Consider the following 7,391-nt stretch of genomic DNA (forward strand, 5'->3'; position numbering starts at 1 on the left):
CCGGTGGCGTCCTCTCGCAGCCGGCCCTTTCGGAGACGTCAGTTTTTCGCAAAGAAGTCTCAAAAACCGCAAGATCAGTGGAAGGACCGTAGAAAGAATAGCTCGGGCTTTCTCTTTGGCAAGCACTCCGATAATAAGCCCAAGCCCTCTCAATGACGCCTGTCATCAGGTAGGGGGTCGGCTGTCCCTCTTCCTCCATGCATGGCAGGCAATCTCCTCCAACAAGTGGCTCCTTCAGATTGTGGCGGAAGGGTTAAAATTGGACTTCCGTTCACCCCCTCGGGGGTCTCTCATAATAACATCCTTGCGGTCCCCAGAGCGGCAGATGGCCTTGGAAGTAGAAGTGCTAACTCTCCTCTCGAGGAAAGTCGTTCAGGAGGTCCCCATAGGTCAAGAAGGGGACGGCTTTTACTCCACTCTGTTTCTGGTTCGGAAGCCGGACTCCACCTTCCGCACCATCTTCAACCTGAGAAGCTTGAATTTGCATCTGGTGCAGCGAGCCTTCAAAATGGAGACCATGAAGTCAACTGTCAGACTGTTGTATCCAGGGTGTTTTATGGCGGTCCTCGACTTGAAGGACGCCTATTATGACATCCCTATTTTTCCGGCTCACCAGCGGTTCCTCAGGTTCGCACTACACGTCTCCGGGAGGCTGAGACACTTCCAATTCGCAGCGCTGCCATTCGGGCTTTCCATGGCCCCGCGGATCTTCACCAAAGTCCTCGCAGAGGTCATGGCACATGTCAGGGAACAGGACATATTGATCGTTCCGTATCTGGACGACCTCCTGATAGTGGGTCAGTCGGAGTCTCTATGTGCGGCTCATGTGACCAGGGTCATCACCATCCTGGAAGGCCTGGGGTGGGTGGTGAATCTGCGGAAGTCCAGACTCCAGCCTCTCCAATGTCAGGTCTTCCTGGGTCTCGTCCTGGACTCTACGAGTCAGTTGTGCCACCTGCCGGTGGACAAGGTCACCAGGATCTTGTCCTTAATCTCTTCCGTAAGGAGTTGCCCAGGCATGTCCTTACGGCAGGCTATGTCGCTGGTCGGGACTCTTACCTCTTGCATCCCAGGGGTGTGGTGGGCCCAACTGCATTCCAGAATCCTCAAGTTGGAGGTCCTTCGGTTTCAGAGACTGTTTGGAGAAGAAGTTGACCCTGTCTGCAGACTCCTTGCACTCCCTGGGTTGGTGGCAGGACCCCTCTCACCTCCGGACGGGGGTTCCTTGGCTTTCCCCGGTCACGGACACTATAGTCACGGATGCCAGCCATTGGGGGTGGGGCTCCCATCTGCGCCAACATTTGCTTCAAGGTCCCTGGGACGCTCGGTTGGTCAGACAGTCCTCAAACTACAGGGAGCTCATGGCGGTTCTCAAGGCACTGGAAGGGTTCCTCCCCTTCTTGAGAGGTCGCCATGTTCGGGTCCTTTCAGACAACAGGGTGACTGTGGCGTACGTCAACCATCAGGGAGGCACCAGATCCCCTTCTCTTCTGGCTCTGACTATGCGCATCTTCCAGCTAGCCGAACAACATCTCTCCTCATTGACAGCTCTTCATATCAAGGGGGCGGAAAACGAGGAGGCAGACTTCCTCAGCCGGCACTGTCTCAGTCAGGGGGAGTGGTCCTTGGACCCGGGGGTCTTTCGCAAGCTCACGCTTCTATGGGGTGCCCCTGTTCTCGACCTGTTCGCTACCAAGGCGAATCGGAAAGTGGGCAGGTTCTGCTCTCTCAACCCCCGAGACGATTCTGTTGCCCTCGATGCCTTCCAGATGTCTTGGTCTCACGGCCTCCTGTACGCGTTTCCTACCCTGATCCTGTTGCCTTCGGTTCTCCGGAAAATCCGGACCGACAGTGCGGAGGTTATTCTCATCGCCCCCTTCTGGCCGAAACGGGCATGGTTTTACTGGCTGCGGACTCTGTCTCTGGTGGATCCTTGGGTTCTCCCGGACGCCCCTCATCTCCTGTCCCAGGGCCCAGTCCGTCACCCCCCCGACCCGGCTCTCCATTTGACGGCTTGGCGTTTGAGCGGCGGCTGCTAGCTCGACGGGGGTTTTCCTCTTGCTTAATCGATACTCTTCTTCGCAGTAGGAAAGTAGTCACCACGGCCATTTACGGTAGGGTCTGGAAGCGCTTTCTCCTTCAGTCGGGGGCTCGGGCGGAGGGCCCCCCTCCTATCTCGGCTATTCTAGAATTCCTCCAGAGGGGGTTGGAATTGGGGCTCTCCACCAGTACGCTCAAGGTGCAGGTATCGGCCTTAGGGGCACTGTTTCATTGTAGTCTGGCACAGAATGAATGGATTTGCCGGTTCATTAAGTCTAAGTCCAGGTCTGTACCTGTTCAGGCTCCCAGGGTTCCCCCATGGGACCTTAATTTAGTGTTGGATGCCCTCACAGGGCCACCGTTTGAGCCCTTAGGGGAAGTCCCTCTCAAACTGCTGTCCTTTAAGGTTTTTCTCCTCGTCGCACTCACCTCGGCCAGGCGGGTGGGGGATCTCCAAGCCTTGTCTGTGGTTCACCCTTATACCCAGATTCTGGATGATAGGGTAGTGTTGCGGACTGATCCCTTCTACTTGCCCAAGGTTTCTACACCTTTTCATCGGTCCCAAGAGATCGTGCTCCCTTCCCTCTGTGACCCCCCTCGGAACGAGAAGGAGGCTAGGTTACACACGTTGGATGTCCGGAGGGCCTTAGTCACGTACCTAGATAGGACTAGGGAATGGAGGAAGTCTCAGGTCCTGTTTGTCACTTTTCAGGGGCAGTCCAGGAGGCATGGGGCTTCTAAGGCTTCCTTGGCCAGATGGGTCAGGGATGCCATCGGTTTGGCGTACTCGGCTAAAGACGCCACTCCTCCTCCGGGCATAAGGGCGCACTCCACTAGAGCAGTGTCTACGTCTTGGGCAGAGAGGGCGGATGCCTCTATTGACCAGATCTGTCGGGCGGCTACTTGGTCGTCTCCTGGGACTTTCTTTCGGCACTATAGGCTGGACTTGTCCTCCACAACTGACCTTTCCTTTGGGAGACGGGTCTTGCAGGCGGTGGTCCCTCCCTAAGGTGGATGGTCTATATAAATCTCTCATGTGGTGCTGTCATGGGCGGCAGGGAAAAATCTTAATTACTCACCGGTAATGGGATTTTCAATAGCCCATGACAGCACCCTTAGTTCCCCCCCTATTCACTGGTTGTGGGCACCCTTCGGGGAGTGTTAGTTATGGGTGTTTTTCCTTGGGTGGTGGTATGATTAATCTGTTTGTTGTGTTTTGTTGGTCCTCTCTGGCTCTGAAAACCTACTGATGTGGAGGAGAGGTACCGCCTTTTTATCAGTGGGTTTCCTGTCCTGATGTGGGCGGAACCTATCTCTCAAGTGGTGCTGTCATGGGCTATTGAAAATCCCATTACCGGTGAGTAATTAAGATTATTTCTGGACCTAACTGTATGTAGAGAATCAGCCTGATAGTGCCAGTACAGCACTGGCTTTAGGTTATATACGAAAATCCTGGTGATTGGTTCCCTTTAATGAATCAGGAGCTTCATACTCCACCCCATCAACAAAACTGGTGTGCAGATTGCTGTTCTTCAAGAATCAGGGCCTAAGTCTATGCCATAATTTCCCATTGCTGTTGAAACCACTTCAGGCTTTAACTCAAAAAAATAGCATCAAAACTTAAAGTGCACCAATCAGCAGCATTTTCCTATATAACCTAAAGCCAGTGCTATACTAGCACTATTAGGCTGATTCTCTACATACCTGTAGTTGTTAGCTTGGATGTACAGGTTTTGAAATCCAAGCAAGTAAAGTTTGCGAAATGTACAGCTTTTTGATTGGCAGCATCTGAGGGGCAGATAATAGCTGGGTTGGGTATTCATAGTGATTTCCGCCGAACTGCCTGTCCATCCTTCCCCTTTTATTTATGCTAATTCCATTATAGCATTTTACTAATGGTTGTGACCAGGGGCGTAACTACCGCGGTCACGACTGTGACCAGGCCCGGCAGCTTAGGGGCTCACTCTGCAGATCAGCAAGCAGCTCCTTTCTGTGAGAGGAGCTGCGCTGATCTGGTGCAGACCATGCGGCCGCTATATGACCCGGTGCCGCCCCCCTCCTTCGTCATCACGCTCAGCAACAATGAAGAAGCGTGGAGCGTCCCGTGTAGCTCCACGCTCCTTCATTCTCCCTCTGTGCCTGCACGATGACGTCACTCCTGTGCGTCCGCTGTGCTCAGACAAAGAGACACAGAGTGCAGGGCGGGAGGACGGCGACCGCAGCTGCAGGGGAACGGATGAGAGATGACAGAGCAGCGAGAGAACGAGGACACGTGACGACAGCAGCGGGGGAACGAGAAGACTGGTAAGAACTTGTTTGGTTTTTTTTGTTTTTTTTAAATCAGTGCATACCTGGGTCCGGGAGATAGAAGCATGGGGGGCAGCCAGCAGTATGCATGGAGCATGGGGGGCTGCCAGAAGTATACATGGAGCATGGGGGGCTGCCAGCAGTATACATGGAGCATGGGGGGGGGCTGCCAGCAGTATACATGGAGCATGGGGGGGGCTGCCAGCAGTATACATGGAGCATGGGGGGGCTGCCAGCAGTATACATGGAGCATGGGGGGGCTGCATCATACATGGAGGCCTGGGGTGAATTATAATATATGGAGGACTATGGAGCGTAGTATAATATTTGGAGTACTATGGGGTGAATTATAATACATGGAGAACTATGGGAAATGCATTATATTACATGGAGGACTATGTAGCTGCATTCTAATATATGAAGGGTTATGTGGGACGTTTTGTGCTGAGGGAAAAGGGCTCTTTCCTTCAGCACCCAACTTTCCCATGCTCTGCTATACATCTCTTAGCACCCAGCTTTTCCATGCTCTGATATGGGAAAGGTGGGTGCTGAGGGAAAGATGTATAGCAGAGCATGGGGAAGCTAGGTGCGAGGACAAGATGGATATCAGAACATAGGGAAGCTGGGTGCTGAGGGAAAGAGCCAAGTGTCAGTGTCATTATCCTATACATCAAGTGTCGGTGTACGTAGAGGGTGGCCCATGTCTGAACTTTGCACCGGGGCACATCAAACTCTAGTTAAGCCACTGGTTGTGACTATATCCCAGTAGCTAGAAGGACCTTGGGCGTGACTGGCTTAGTTAGTGGACAGGAAGGTGGGAAGAAATCACTATGAAAACCCACCCCAGCTATTATCTGCTACGCAGCTGCTGCTAATGAAAAAGCTGCTCATTTTACAAACTTTACTTGCTTGGATTTCAAAATCTATACATCCTAGCAGACAACTAGAGGTATGTATAGAATCAGCATGATAGTGCCAGTGTAGTGTGATGCCCTGTCAAAACCAGGTAGTCACAAATAGGCCTCTGCATAACACCTTCCCTCATTAGGAAAAACACAGCCAACCAGAAACCCTAGTCACCCCCCCTTAGGGAAAGATAGACACACTAGTGGGCGTGACCAGGCGGTTGGGACATGCCCACCCAGGGGTCCAGACAACTCGAGGCGGCAAAACAGGCAGAAATTGTTTGGAGCTGTTTGGAAAGGAGTGTGGGCTGGAGCTAGGTGTGGCTCCATCAGGAAAGTTCAAGTTGAACAACTATGACTATGTAAATTCATAATCACAATCACTATCAATTTATGAACACACCACCAAAAGCAATATCAGTTCATGAATACATCACCGGATCCACCATTAGCATCAGGACATGAGTACATCACCTGAACCATCATCAATACATGAACACAGCCCTAGCATGACCATCGTTACATAAATACATCCCAGAAGCACCATCAGTACATGAATACAGCAGCAGATGCACCATAATTACATGACTATAACACCAAAATCATCATCCGTATCTAAATACAGCACCGAAACAATTATCAGTACATGAACACAGCACAAGATGCATGATCTGTACAAAAATATATTGCTAGAACCACCAACAATGCATTATTATATCAAAAAAATTATTACATTGATCAATTGCTATGTCAGGTCAACCCCATTTACAATTTCCTATGAGGTAACCTGATATACTACCGGTGTGTGGGGATGGGCACTCAAACTGGTACCTAGCCCTAATCAAAGGTCCCTACCATGCACCTGTTGCAAGGTATGCCACTCCAAGAGTGTATGTTTCTGTCTGTGTGACAGACTTATTAGAGGACTTTACAGGGGTGGTTCACTACTCTGCAATAGTGGCTACATCCCTTTAAAACTCATAGGGAAGGCTTTTAATCAAATACTTTGTTCAGCCAATAGTGCCTCTGAGCGGCACTATTGTGTTCTGCTCTTCCCCATGAAGTGACCCCAGGGCTCCGTGACCTCTGAAATCTTGTGAGGTCACGTCAACTTCCAGTTGACCTGACATCACCAAGCCTGGCGCCAGTGTCCATGAGTTTCACCGCTCATCCTAGCCCAGTGTCAGAGCCCAACATCTCGCTCTCCACTGCAGAGCACCGCAAGCAGGAGCCATGCTGGGCTGTTACAAGCTGTGAAACCCCTGCCCACAACCAGTCACTCAAAGACAGTGTTGTCGAGTCAACTGGAAGTTGTTGTGACATCTCAAAGATCATGGAGCCCGCTGCCCGGGGGTCACTTCATGGGGATGAACGGACTGCAATAGCGTCACTCAGAGGCAGAATTGGCTGAACAAGGTATTTAGAAAAAGCCTTACCTATTAGATTTACAGAGAGGTGGTCACTATTGTAGAGTAGTGAATCACCTCTTTAAAACAAAAAGGGTGATTGAAAAAACCCTCAAAAGTTAAGCTGCTTATAGTGCTATTTACACCTAGCTTAAAGGGAACCTGTCATGTGAAGAAAAAAAAACAGTATTAACCTGCAGATGTGGGGTTACTCAGCAGGATAAGGCTACTTTCACACTTGCGTTGAACGGTATCCGTTGCATTGCGTTGTGTAACGGATGCAACGGATGTGTTGCATATAGTGACACAACGGATGCAACGGATGCTGCAAAACAACGCAATTCGTTTTGATTTTTTTTTTTTTTTTCCCGGTTTTACCAGCGGCAGACTATAGTGAACGATCAGCTGATCGTTCCCTGCAGCCGGCCGCTAGGTGATCAGCTGATTGCTCCCAGTAGCCGGCCGCCGGGTGATCAGCTGATCGCTCCCGCCCGCCGGGTGATCAGCTGATCGCTCCCGGCTGCCGGGTGATCAGCTGATCGCTCCCTGCAGCCGGCTGCCGGGTGATCAGCTGATCGCTCCCGGCCGCCGGGTGATCAGCTGATCGCTCCCGGCCGCCGGGTGATCAGCTGATCGCTCCCTGCAGCCGGCCGCCGGGTGATCAGCTGATCGCTCCCTGCAGCCGGCCGCCGGGTGATCAGCTGATCGCTCCCGGCCGCCGGGTGATCAGCTG

The sequence above is a fragment of the Anomaloglossus baeobatrachus genome, chromosome 1 (genome assembly GCF_048569485.1).
Source record: "Anomaloglossus baeobatrachus isolate aAnoBae1 chromosome 1, aAnoBae1.hap1, whole genome shotgun sequence".
Taxonomy (NCBI): domain Eukaryota; kingdom Metazoa; phylum Chordata; class Amphibia; order Anura; family Aromobatidae; genus Anomaloglossus; species Anomaloglossus baeobatrachus.